This window comes from Hyalella azteca, unplaced genomic scaffold (genome assembly GCF_000764305.2).
Source record: "Hyalella azteca isolate HAZT.00-mixed unplaced genomic scaffold, Hazt_2.0.2 contig9858, whole genome shotgun sequence".
In the NCBI taxonomy this organism is placed as follows: domain Eukaryota; kingdom Metazoa; phylum Arthropoda; class Malacostraca; order Amphipoda; family Hyalellidae; genus Hyalella; species Hyalella azteca.
In genome coordinates, this window is record NW_025939917.1 from 498,289 (window position 1) to 512,632 (window position 14,344).

Below are 14,344 nucleotides of genomic sequence, written 5' to 3' on the forward strand. Positions count from 1 at the left end.
AGTTGCGAATAAAATACTTCAAATAATTTCATATTTCTATCCGCAATTTGAATAGATACCAACAATATACCCTTAAGAAAATCTTGCTTTCATTTTACATAATCTCCTTGTATAACGAGTAGCTTTACATCCCTCAACAAGTTAAAGACAGTTTTACTCTCGTCAACAAGTCATCCTGTCACAAAAAAAAACCCTACGCGTTGCCACGATACGACACGATTTCATCCACCGTCGAGAGCCATCAAGGCAGGCATATTGCGTCTTGAAATTTTACGGCATTCGTCATTTTCCACATGATCTCTCCAGCGCAACCGCTTGAAAGCGTCCCAGGATGAGTTTAGCTTGCAAATTGATAATTAAACTCTGCTGTGATGTCAAGTAACGTAACGAGTGGACGAGGCTGCACGCACTGCTGTATTTTGCTGCTGTTGTTGATCTTAGCCTGGAACTCGAAAGACGATGGCTTTACTTGAACGTGGCGTACTGAACAATACATGTTCCATCGGCCATAAAATGTTGGGATGGCGTCGTTCATTTTGCAAGGAATTTAAAAGCTAGGAGGCGTGAAGAAAATTGATCATATCTATATTGAAAACGTTGCGGAGTCTAGCTCCATCGTCAGTTCGAAAATCTTGAAAGAATGAAAACAATCATTGTAATTCAAAATGAATTTGAATTATAGCGGATTCTCTAAGATAGGGTATTCTTTATTATGTTTAATTAGCACAGATCGTGAACTTTCAGAGATAGCCGGTTCTTAAAGGTCGTGGATCATCAGAGTCGGACGCAGTAAGTAAAATAATATCCTTCGATATAAAAATTAAAATATTTCCTATGAATACGATCAGTGTTGGGGTTGTTATAAAACACTAGTGCGAAATTATTTGAACAAAAATATGCAAATTAGCCCTTGTCTATGATTTGTACAGACTTGATTGTTGGTTATCAATGAAACTCGTCCGTCATGACGAAAAATGGTACAAATTCAATGCAATTCTTGTTGCATTGCAAAAATTCTTGTAGCATTGAAAATAATTTGTTTCTGCGATAAAATGTAACAAAAATATAAATGGAAAAGCACTATTGTGGAAATTGGAGTAAATAATTGTCCTGTGATTCCGTCTGAACTGAAATGAAAGAGAACATGGAATGAATAACTCAGACGTGACAATCGGAAACCCCGGAAAAATACAAATATAAAGCTACGCAGCTGCAGGGAGCATTGCAAACGTTTTATCCTGCTCCAATCAAACGAAAGCTATTGAGCATTTGATTACTTTAAAACTTTGCTCGCTAGCTTTTGATTTCATTCAGGTTTGCTTTTCAGGTTCTTCTTTCACAGAAAACACCTCCCAGAAATAATCACAGAATTTTAATATTGTATTGAAATTCTCTTGCACTTGTAAATTTGTTGCCGTTCTCTCTCACATGTGCATTTTCTTACATACAATATGTATGCGAAGACTGTTAACATCATAAAATCAGCACTGCATATGTTTTTATCATCCATTGTTGAAATATTCCAACGTATTCTGACAACATGCGCTCCTTCCGTTGCAGGTATTCGCTCACAGATCATGCACATCCTTCGTAAACATTCCTTCTTCTCTCTAAGAGCACATCAAAGCAATGGCTCGGTAAGTTTCCCCTTCCATGTTCCTGCTTGCAACAGACGCCATCTGATTAATAGACGAGACCACAAACTTTGATCAACGGAGGCGATTCTGAGATGGAGTCTTGCTCTGGCTTTCTGAAAGACCATCGATGCTTGGTATGTGAAAGGGCATGTTGGCTCTAAGGAAGGCTGTCCAGCTTTGGAGTGGATTCCGAAAAATATTGTAAAAATGCTGGACTCGCTATCAAATTCTTTAAGAAGACAGTAACAAAATACTCTGAAAAGATGGGTTTATTTTATACGAAAATTCCACTTCTTTATAGCTGCTTGTGTGTTTTATTTCAGATAAAATTTTGCTCCTATCGCTGGCGGATGGAAGCTTTTGCCCGCAGCATTGATTTTACACCGACAATATCTAAACCAGTTGGCTTGTTAAATATTTTGAAATGTGCCTTAACAGTACCTCTGATAGAATTATACAATAAAACAATAATTTTAATTGAATGTCAATTGAAATAGCTCGGTTTGTTGATTTCTTTAAGCTTGAAAACTTCAAAATAACCATGATTAAATAAAACTGCGATAAAGCTAGTTGTATAAACCCCGAAATCCATTAGTTGTGGTATAGAAAGCCTATTAATATAATATCTAGCTTACCAGCATAGTTTATTGCGAAATGGACTTTTTCATGGATTTTATTAGTATAATACCGCTGGTAGTTAGCCGTAATTATCACACGTTCTTCCAATATTCTGATAGATCAGCAAGAGAAAATGGTTTGAAGTGGATTACATCACTGCAAATCTCGTGACGATGGCTTCTACTATACACTCAGCTGCGTTCATTAAGAACGATAAAATATTTGACGCCTTCATTGAGTCTTGTTCAAGGTTCCTATTTCGGGGAGGTAATTGATTGGTGCATTCCTCTAATTAGCCTCCTAGCCAATTATTTAGAGCTTTTGACATTCAAATGCGATAAAGTTTTAATATCTTACCTATCAATTACCGAGATTCACAGAGAATTGAATTTTGAGATATGGATTCACAGTAAAATTTTGGGGTCGCAAAATAAAGGCATATCAGGTCGACACAGGTTTAAACCAAACCACCATCTCTTCGGCGACGGCGATGGAAATTTGCTTATATATTCTATTGGACCACTCGGAGAGAAGAGAAAGCGGCATTATGGCATCAGCTGGGCAAGGTAGTTGATGACATAACGGGGCACATCAGCAGGGCCAGTGGACATAATGGACACGGTGGTGTTTTACCCAGCTGACTATTAATTAAGTCAAGGTCTTCGCGTTCCCGAGTGAGGTTATACAATTAGAGGAACAGTTCTTCTTGCTCAGTCAGGACTTGCTGAGAACTTATTGTTGCTGTTTAGTTTTCAAATAATCTACACTTGAAGCATCCCATGACGGAATTCGTACAAAAAATATTGACAAGACTTTGCGAAGAGTTTCATCGTGAAGAAGTGAACATTGTGACAAGTTACGACATCGCAAGTGTTCAGAACATCGTATGTTTTCTAGATTGAAATTACGATATCACAAGTGTTCTGAGCATCGTTAGGTTTCTGTATTTTATGGATCTCTTTATGTACTATTTTGCAGTGCAAATACGTTTCAGTGGTTTTTTGTACATGGGAAATACAACTCTGGGAATTTTATTGCTATCATTTCATTTAGGAACTGAATTATTGCAAATATTATACGCCAACGTCTGAGAAGGAACTACACTGTTGGTTACAAAGTCCGTAGACTAATTACAAGTAATAAATTCTTTTATCTCTGTTTATCTTTAGTTTTGTTATGCTATGTGTCTTGTCCATTTCCCACATCGAGATTTTTTTAGACTTTTTACTGCTCATTTAATGCCTTGTGCAAAAATTTCCCCGTTGCTTATCTTCTTTCTTCGGGCGCCTCGGTTAGTTAGCTTGGACCAAAATTGCTGCCTTGCAATGTTGACCTGAGGCGATGTTGGCACCTCCTCTAGCAACACAGAACAACTTTACTTAATGGCATCAGAGAACAACTTTACTTGATGGCATCACAGAACAACTTTACTTAATGGCATCACAGAGCAACTTTACTTAATGGCATCACAGAACAACTTTACTTAATGGCATCAGAGAACAACTTTACTTAATGGCATCACAAAACAACTTTACTTAATGGCATCACAAAACAACTTTACTTAATGGCATCACAGAACAACTTTACTTAATGGCATCAGAGAGCAACTTTATTTGATGGCATTAGAGAACAACTTTACTTAATGGCATCACAAAACAACTTTACTTTATGGCATCACAGAGCAACTTTACTTGATGGCATTACATAACAACTTTACTTGATGGCAGCAAAGAACAACTTTTCTTGATGGCATTACAGAACAACTTTACTTGATGGCATCACAGAACATCTCTACTTAATGGTATCACAGAACAACGTTTTACTTGATGGCTTCACAGAGCAACTTTACTTAGTGGCATCACAAAACATCTTTACATAATTAATGGCATCCGAGAACAACTTTGCTTAATGGCATCTGAGATCAACTTTACTTAATGGCATAACAAAACAACTTTACTTAATTAATGGCATCAGAGAACAACTTCATTCAATCGCATCACAGGACAACTTTACTCAATCGTATCTGAGAGCAACTTTATTCGATCGCATCGCAGGACTTCTGCGCATGACAGCACTGAAAAATATTGCTTGATGGCAAGACAGAAATACTTTTCTCTATGATTGGAACATATACGACATCGTGCAGCCGTACCCTAACAAGCTTTCGCTTGATGTCACCCAGTTCATGCAGGTGCAGGTGCGTCTTGTCTCTAGTAGTTACAGATTATTTCGCATAATTTGAAAGTGAAGTTGGTAATTTCTTTTAATTGCTCTATAATTCACAACAGGTTAGCTGAAGTATTTGTATGCGTATATTGAATTTATATCGCAGTTTTAAGCATTCTTAAAAACTGCGTTCATATTTAGTTTTTTTATCTGCCAAGAAGAAATTTCATCTATTAACACTTTTCTCAAGCGTCGTAATTTTTTATAAAAAGTATAGTTCATATCATTGACAGTTTGGCAACCCGGGACGCCGTAAAGATAAGCGAAGCACGACAGCAACACTGAATTATCTTGACAACACAAAACTTTAATTTTTGGGGAATTTTTTTCGTTTTCCGAGTGCATGTCTTTTTTTCTGTAAAGGTAATTAGTCAGGCCTCGCTGTTCAAAAAATGCAGTGCAAACTGTCCCACTTAGTCTTTTATTCTACCAACACTAAGCATATGTGATTTTTATTCATAATCAACATGGCATCTGTACACTATTTCCTGTTTAAAAAGACTAAAATTTACCGTTTATGATGAACATTTTTTCAGCAATACTTCAACAGCCTTCTCTCTGTAAATGACTTTATAATTCAATATATTGTTAAAAGCGTTGAATATTTACTGCTTTCTTGCACTGTGGTGCAAACTCAATTATTCTAATCTTGTTCACGAACAAGCAAATAAATTCCAAACATCTAATTATGAAACATTCTCCGATTTTTTAAACATAATTTTTCTAATGTTAAAGCAAGCATAGACGATTTGTGAAGAAATTGATGACTACCAAGCAATCGATAACTCATTTTAAGTGCATTTGCTGCCACGCGAGATAATAGGCACGATAAATTTAATAATTGAAATTTGTGATAATTTTTCGCAAAAACTGAGACTAAGTCGAGAAAGTATAGCAGTTTAAAATCACAAAAAAAAACAGTTTTATCCTTTCCCTGAAACATGAAAATTAGATTGTTGAATTAACGCAAGCGTGCTGTGCAGAAAAGATCGCTTGATACCCATAATTTATTGAAATTGATGAAAAACTGACATTTCTTCCATTGAATTTCTCAGACACAATTGCGTCGATGGTCGGCTATAGGAATCCGACAGGTTTTTGCTCATTTGAGTGCCAAAAAGCAGAGTTTGTCGCGTGTAAACACGAGTCCTGAAGCTGCCGAGCTTCCCATTGTGATCTGTTCAAAAGTTCTTGCGCGAGGGCCGATGTCAGTTGACTCTTGTCCGAGGCTAGGCGAGCGTGCGAGAAAAAATCCTAAATGTGATAAAGGAATTTGAAAAACTGATGCTGAAATACTAATTAATTCTTATTACGAATGATATATTATGCTAAGGGGCGACTGTCACAATGAAAAAAATTGAAAAACTGATGCTAAAATACTAATTAAATCTTATTACGAACGATATAATAAGCTAATGGGCGACTGTCACAAACTTTCCCAATTTTGTTTATTTATGCCGATAAATTTCGGTTAAACCCAGCGCTTGTTACTGTTTTTCGATTTTGGGTTTACACTTTGTCATTCAACTAATTGTAATTATTGAATACAAATTTCTCGGGTAACATTAGACTTCAGTTATTTTAATAAGTCCACAAATTTGTTGTTGAAAATGTTGAAATTGCCGGACTGCTTCTTAAGCTGCATAGGCTTTCTGAAGCAAAAATAAATGATAATAATAACGAAAACAAAAACATACAAAAAGCGAAAATAAAATGTACAAAAATGCCATTAATTTCTATAAAACTTTTTTTAGAAAAGACTATTCGTTATTTTATCCCGCATAAATGTGACAGGAATGGCTAAAATTTCACCATTATATTGCGATGTGAATAAAAAGCAAGAAAATTGGTTCACGTCACTTGAAATGATTTCTACTCAATAAGAATTAAGTAGATCGTTTCCACGTTTCCTTTCCAATCAATTAGTAGAAACTCAATATGAATTTCTAGCTTATGCTAAAATTTTTCATGCAATACTATTTTGTTCAATTTATATTATGCAAGTCAGACTGGCATCCGCCATCCAAATTTATATAGAAGCTGCTAGCTCCTTCATCTGTCTAATGCATAACGTTCCTCTGGAAGTTCTTATTCGGATTTATGAGCAGGTCGTGAATTGATGTTGAGTGTCTGAGGTCTATAAAATTTCCTGCATGCACTTAATGTAAAAAATTCATGTAATCTTTTTTCTCTACAGTAAGCTAAATAAAAATTATGAGCTAATAAATAATAATATAATATAATATAATATAATATAATATAATATAATATAATATAATGAGATATATGCACGTTTCCCGGACTCCTGATGTAATATCTAGCAATAACTACGGTCATAGCACAGAATACTACCAATTTCCTCCTTTTTTATCGTCTTCCCACACTGAGTAGGTATGTCTCGAAGGAATGACATAAGTAACAGAATACCACAAAGTTCCTCTATCTTTGCCTTATTCCCCCCTGAAATAGCTTGACCTATTACATGATATGGATCACCGGACCTATGGCCCAGCCCCGGCCATATGGATCACTCCGGTCGTTGTGCGTCGAAGCTAATGCTCCATGGCCATTTTTATAACCTTAGCTTGCTCAGGCTCGCATCTCGTCTCCTTATAAAGCTCGCAAATGCTCACTGAATGCGCAAATTAATGTTTCTTGCCGGCTACCTGGATATTTGAAATGAGTATCGTTGCTTAAGGTCATTGTGTTTAAGGTTTTCAAGAATTACTTCCAGTTGATAATATTTCACCTAAAATTCAATGAGGTTCTTTATCCTAATTTTCAAATTGTAGAATTTTGGAATAATTTTTATATGATTTCATGGGAATGAATACCTGCTTATTGAAATTAAGTCACATTGATATTTCAAATCGCCATATAACGCGTAAAAAAATACGAAAAAATTCATGTACGTCCCTATAAACACATCCACTGTTACGGAGTCTTGCTGAAAGCCACTTAAGCGATGTGCATTGCAGCTGCGTCTCGCTTTGAAGTCTTTCCCGAATGTAACCTCCTTTGAAGTTAATGCTTTAGCCGGTGTAGAAACTCCGTGTGTAATGTGGGGTCTCAAAGACTCCTGGAAGCTCGTAGTTTCGTTTTGAATTGAGTTTTTTATTGCCACAAAATTTCTTTGAGTTATCCCGACATCTCCATGTATGAATCCTTCAAAGTATTTTCGGTAAAAATTTGTTACCGTTCGTTCATGCTTCATGAATTGGAAAATTAAATGTGGTTCAGACATCAACTGTAGTCTACTTGGGGTGCTGTTCCCATGTTACTTTGTTTTGCCCAACAGTTTTTATTAACATTATGTTCGAGTGTCTCTGCCTATGGTTAAAGTGGTTTGTTTTCCTGATGAAATAATGGGAACTATAACTGCTTTTTTCGTCATTAATTCAATGCGCTTATGTGTTGAGAAATAACATATTTTTCTTAAAACTATTTTCCGCAACTCTACTCCCGTTGACATGAAATGAAAGATTTTAATGTTTCTCTGGTGAATATATTGAGTAATCAAATGTATCCTACGTACGTGCTCCTTTTTTATTCACTGGAAATTAAATATCACTGAATTTCTTTACATATTCTTACATTATTATTAGTACAACACATGCCTAATCGAGTTATATTTTCATTACACAATTCGGCACACACGGAGAATACGGGTTTTTATCGCTGCATTTTCCCTGATTGGATCGAATGGTGCCAAGAGCGTTGTTCTCTCAACGAGGTCTCGTTGCGTCCTCGGCACTATCCTTTTATTAAGACCATATTCGTATACGATCGTTCACCACGATCCGCATATATGTAGTAGGCCGCGTTAAACTATGCTATAAAATTGATGAAATTAATCATAGGTATTGCATCGGAGTCATCTGAATTAATTGAAGAATAAATGGGTAAGGCTGTTGCGTCCTCGGCACTATCCCTTTATTAAGACCATATTCGTATACGATCGTTCACCACGATCCGCATATATGTAGTAGGCCGCGTTAAACTATGCTATAAAATTGATGAAATTATTCATAGGTATTGCATCAGAGTCATCTGAATTAATTGAAGAATAAAGAGGTAAGGCCGTGGCATCATCGGCAGCATCCTTATATTAAAACCGTATTCGCGTATACCATCGTCCATCACATGCCGTATATGGTAAGCCGCAGCCTATACTGTGGTATAAAAAATGAAGAAAATCATCGTTATTTCATCATAGGCATCTGAATTAATTGAAGAATAAAGGAATAGTGCCTTGGCGTCCTCGGCATCATCCCTTTATTAAAACCGTATTCGCGTATACGATCGTCCATCACAAGCCGTATATGGTAGGCCACAGCCTATACTATGGTAAAATAATTATCGGTATTTCATCAGAGTCATCTGAATCAATTGAAGAATAAAGGAGTAAGGCTATGGCGTCCTCGGTAGTATCCCTTTATTAAGACTCTATTCGCATAGAGTCATGATCCGCATATCGGGCCTAGGCCTTCTACGGTACTAAATTGAGAAAAATTATCGGTGTTTCATCAGTGGCATTTGAAATATTTGAAAAAAGTCATCTCTGTAGCAATGCTTATTTTCATCAGAGAAAGTGTTGACGTGGCTCTCGACCCAACACATGACACCAGCGCCTTAGCTTGCCGTACTCTTATTGAAAGTAGCTCACTGCCCTGCAATGTTGAAATATTTTGCCGGCAAACACAGATAAGGACTACGTTTATTTTGACAGAAAGTTGTAAAAAGAGAGCCCAAGATTATTTTGCAGACGCTTGATCAAATAGCTTTAATTTATCACTTGAGTATTCAAATTGATTTGTTCACCTGAGCTGTCTAATTGTCCCCATCGCAAAAAAAAAAATTAGCACCTACTTAGCAGAAAGGTGCTACTAACGCTGGATTTTTATTATGGTTAGATTACTAAAGAAATTGAGAGTGGGAAGGTTAAAAATTAAATCATTACATATTGAATACTACATTCATTCTTGCTAGCAGTATAAGCCAGTGACGGACAAAAAACATATTACAATTTCTAATATACTGTCACGTATTCGCTAGTAAAACGATTTTGATGACACGCTCAGACGAGCCACATAGTTCTTTTTTTTTGTGTGGCAACATTTTGCGGGGCGGAGGCTACAGGCTATATGAGCTGCAGCCACCAGTACAGCACAGGGCGTCGCCAATTAACGTTTATGTTTCATTTTCTCTACTCGTTGTATTGCCTTAGGGTTTTAATCACTGCTGAAAGTATTTTATCTTCGCGGACGAAGTTTTACTCTGGTGTATATTTGGATTAGTTGTGAATACCTGTTTTTACACGACTGGATTAAATGCCATGAATATTCGTTGATCTTGTGGAGAATACTCTCGATCGATTAAGTCGAGACTGTTATTGCGACTTTTAATTTACTTCATTTAGCCTGTGTCAATCTTTTTACTGTGTTCAACCTATCACGGTGCCCCCAGTAAAACATTTCCTGTTTCGCTCTTTTCAGCTTACAAGAACAATAAAGGAGAAAACCCCTGTTTGTTTTGTTAACTGCCTCGGCTACACAGTCTTATACGTGAAACGCCTTGGACATATACCTTTAACTGAAAATAAATATGAGTTGACTTTCAGAGCAGCAATAAAATGAAGCAACACAATATGCGTCAAGCTAAACTTAATTTTGTCCTCGTAGCTGGGGACCATGAATGCAAAGCACCCCAATGCCGACTGTTTCTATTTGGTGCCCGGCTCTTCATTGGACATGAGACATAACGAAGTGAGCTGCCAGGTAATTATGAAGAGAATGGAGCAATTTTTAATGTAAAAGTACACAACTTCAATTAATTTTGATGAACTTTATTTAAATTATAGGTATTCAATAGTGGAATAAATACTTATAATATTGTGTCATTATATTATTTGTGTTTGAACTTTATTTAAATTGTAACTTTTCAATTGTGAATTAAATGCTTACAATAGTGTGACATTATATTATTTGTGTTATATAAGTATCATTTGGAGAATGCAGTAAAAACAAATTTAAAGATCGATGTTTCGTATAGGTACTCTAAAGCGCTATAAACATTGATAGCCACACCCCCGGCCTTAAAATTATAAGGCATTTATTTTCTCTTCAATGTTTGCGGTAGAGGATTTTTAATCCCATTTAAATTGAATTACCGGTTTTCCTCGCAGTCTTGTAGTAAACGATGCTGGGTTCGACGAAGCCTGACTTGTCGAGATCGCTGTTGACTTGCCTGTTGTTCTATGCTAATCGAGTTGCGCGTCCCACGCGGGGGGTTTGGTTAGCTGGGGGAAGCAAACTGTGGATTAAGAGCCATCTCAATCTCATTCATGATTGACTGTCGGACCATAAATCTATTCATCCTTGCACTTAGTCTTGCAAGAAGTCGCCGTGCTTGGACAATTTGAAATAAGGATATTTTTCAGTACGGATATTTTCCGAATTGATTATTATTTTGAGAATCGCTGCCTCAAACTCCAATGTTTGACTCAGAGTTCAATTTGCTAATATCGATTCGAATGATCCGCTCTTATCTTTAATGTTATTGAACGGTAATTCTACAAAATGAATATAAATCATGATCATTGTTTTTATCATTAAGAGTTTAGGATAAAGAGAATGACCAAATATTTGTTCTGTCATTCAAAAACAACAGGAGCAGAAACAAAATGAAGGCAGTATTGTTGCTTCGAGTAAATGAGTGCACTTTGATCATTTAACGACCACGTGAAAAAATTGAATGACAACTACTGCAACAACAGGAGAGTAAATACGAATATTCAATAACACCGACCTGATTGCAATCAAGATTGCCTTCTTACAATTTACAAGCTCCATTCAACTTCAGCGTTAATGCTCATTAGCGGCACTTTTCCAGGAATATTTTGCTCCATTCAACTTCAGCGATTAATGCTCATGAGCGGCACTTCTCCGGGAATATTTTGCTGTTATCAGTGACTTGCCTGATAATCATTGCTATAACAATGCATTTTACCACGTTTTTCTTAGCTCGCTTTTTAGTTTGTAACCTTAATATCTGGCTAATGATCATTTGATGATCAGCGATTTTTCTAGTCACCCATTTAATATATCATAATATTTAATTATAATTGATTATTTTTCATACTCCAGCTCAAAAATGGCTTCTTTATATTGCACCTTTTCGTAGTCCTTATTGCAAACCTCCATAAAATAATTGCATTATCTTCCGTGTTCGATATAATTTTTTCGCGATATTGTTAGACCAATGAAATAACTTCCATAGTGATCGTTATCTTCGGTCAAATTGTTGTAACTGTTTGTGTAAATTTCTTTGTAAAGAGATCGACAAAGTCGATTTATAAAATAAACCTTGTGTTCCGCATAAAATAAATTGTATCATTTCTATTTTCTCATTCATTTGTTTTATTTTTTTTTGGTTTGGTTCATATCTTTTGACAGATTTTATAAAATATTCAGCTTTCATCGCCTTTACAGAAATTTTCATGATATGCGATAAAATTTTAATAAACCATTTTTTGCGAGTTTGAGTTTCATTTTGCGCCGCCGTAACAATTTACAGCGCTTTGGGCCGAAGCGTGAGAGGACTGAACTAACCGCTGTCGAGTTAAATAGCTTTATAAATTTATTAACGCTCCCTTGAGGAACTTTGGGCTGCAGTTTATAGAGTTATAAGCGATAGTTCAAAATGTTCATTTTCATGAATGAATTTGATACGAGAGAATTGCGTGTAAATTTTATTCGTGTATGCAAATCGATGATTTTTCCGTTCGAACAGTGATATTAATGCACTGCTATGTTTCAATAATTTTCTATTGATATTGATTTTATTGACCACTGACGATGAAAGTTGAATGGAATGAACACATTTATTATTTCAAGGATTTGGATGAGCTAAATGAAGGTCATTATTTCTGTGTTAGTGTCATCTGCTACTGGTCTGAAACATTCTATTAGTGACAACTGGTACAGAATTATAAACGAATAAGTTGTCAAAATTGGAGCTAGCTGTGAAATACAAGTTATCCGTAAAATAAATTAAATAAATGTGTGGATTAAATTTTGCCTGAGTAAAATGGTATGAAGTATAATAAAAGACGTCATCTGCAATGCTAATATAAGCCATTCAGTGTATTTCATTTATTTGTAAATGCGTTAAGTTATTTATTATAGGTGAATAGGAGAGTGAATATTGAATTGGGATTTTATTTTCAGTTAGAGCAGCGATTGTAATGAATTGTATGAAAATGCTACCTTGTGGCTGGTTTCAAGGAGCTGGCAGTTTAACAATGTTTTATATGTATTGTATAGCTACGCAGGTTATGAAAATGTAGGTAGTATTGTATACAAAATGAAGGATTAATACAAAAAATAATTTCATATATAAAAAGTCTCGCTTAAGTAGTTTCAAGTAGACGGGTTGTACAAATTTTCACGGGTATCATTCATTCGAACATTAAGAAAAGTTTGCCTTTCTTTATAGAACTTCACATTTTTACAAATTCAGGCAAATTTTTTCAAGGTTTGTTGTTTTATCAAGTTTCACAAGTTTATCAAAGTTCAAACTATCAAGTTTCACATGTCTATCAAAGTTTGAATGCTTCATCAAGATATTCAAGTTTCATGGAGGTATGCACGCTTCGCATCTGCACGTTTCATAAAGATTCTATGAGGGTTCGATGCTCGTGTTGATGTACAAAGTGTTCAGCAAGATTCACTGCCATTTTTGAAAAGAAGGCCAAATTTTTATCTGAATCCGTTGATTCTAGGAGTTAGAAATTTTCAATTATAGTATGTTCTCAACAATGGATGAATTTGAATTATAGCGGATTCTCTAAGATAGGGTATTCTTTAATATGTTTAATTACCGAAGATAGTGAACTTTCAGAGATAGTTGTTTCTTAAAGCTCGGGGATCATTGGATTCGGAATCAGTAAATAATATGAAATCATTCGATATAAAATTTAAATATTCCGTATGAATACGATCAGTGTGAAGAATGCTTATAAAATACCAATGGAAAATTAATAAAATAAAAATATGCAAATTAGTCTTGGTCTATGATTTGTACAGACTTGGTGATTATTAATAAACTCGCCCGTCATGACGAAAAAGGATCCAAATTCAATGGAATTCTTGATAAAAAATGTTTCTAGTAAAAAATGTAACAGAACGATAAATGAAAAAAAACACTAATATGGAAATTGGAATTAATAATTGTCCTATGAGTCCATCTGACCTGATATGATAGAGGACATAGAATGAATAACTCAGCTTCGTCAAAGGAATCCCCTGATAAATAAAAATGTAAAGCTACGCAGCTACAGAGAGCGGTGAAAACGTCTTATCTTGCTCCAATCAAACGAAAGCTATCGAGCATTTGATTACTTCCAAACGTTGCTCGATAGCTTTCGATTACATTCAGCTTTGCCTTTTTCGATTATTTTCAAACTTTTCCATGCTCATCATTCACAGAAAACACCTCCCAGAAACAATCACTAACAATTTAACATTGCATTGAAATTCTTTTGTACTTGTAACTTTGTTGCCATTCTCTCTCTCTCATGTACATTTTTTCGCATATATAATGTATGTGAATACTGTTAACATCATAGAATCAGCACCGCATATGTTTCTATCATCCATTGTTGAAATAATCTAAAGTGGTCTGACAGCATGCGCTCCTTCCGTTGCAGGCATTCTCGTGTGGATGGTATACATCCTTCGTCGTGTATACCATCTGTATACCGTCGTGTATACCATCTATTAGCATCTTTTTAGCTTTTTAGCTTTTTAGCTTATATGGGCATTCGCATGGAAGCATTTTGTATTTTTTTTCTCCACATTTTT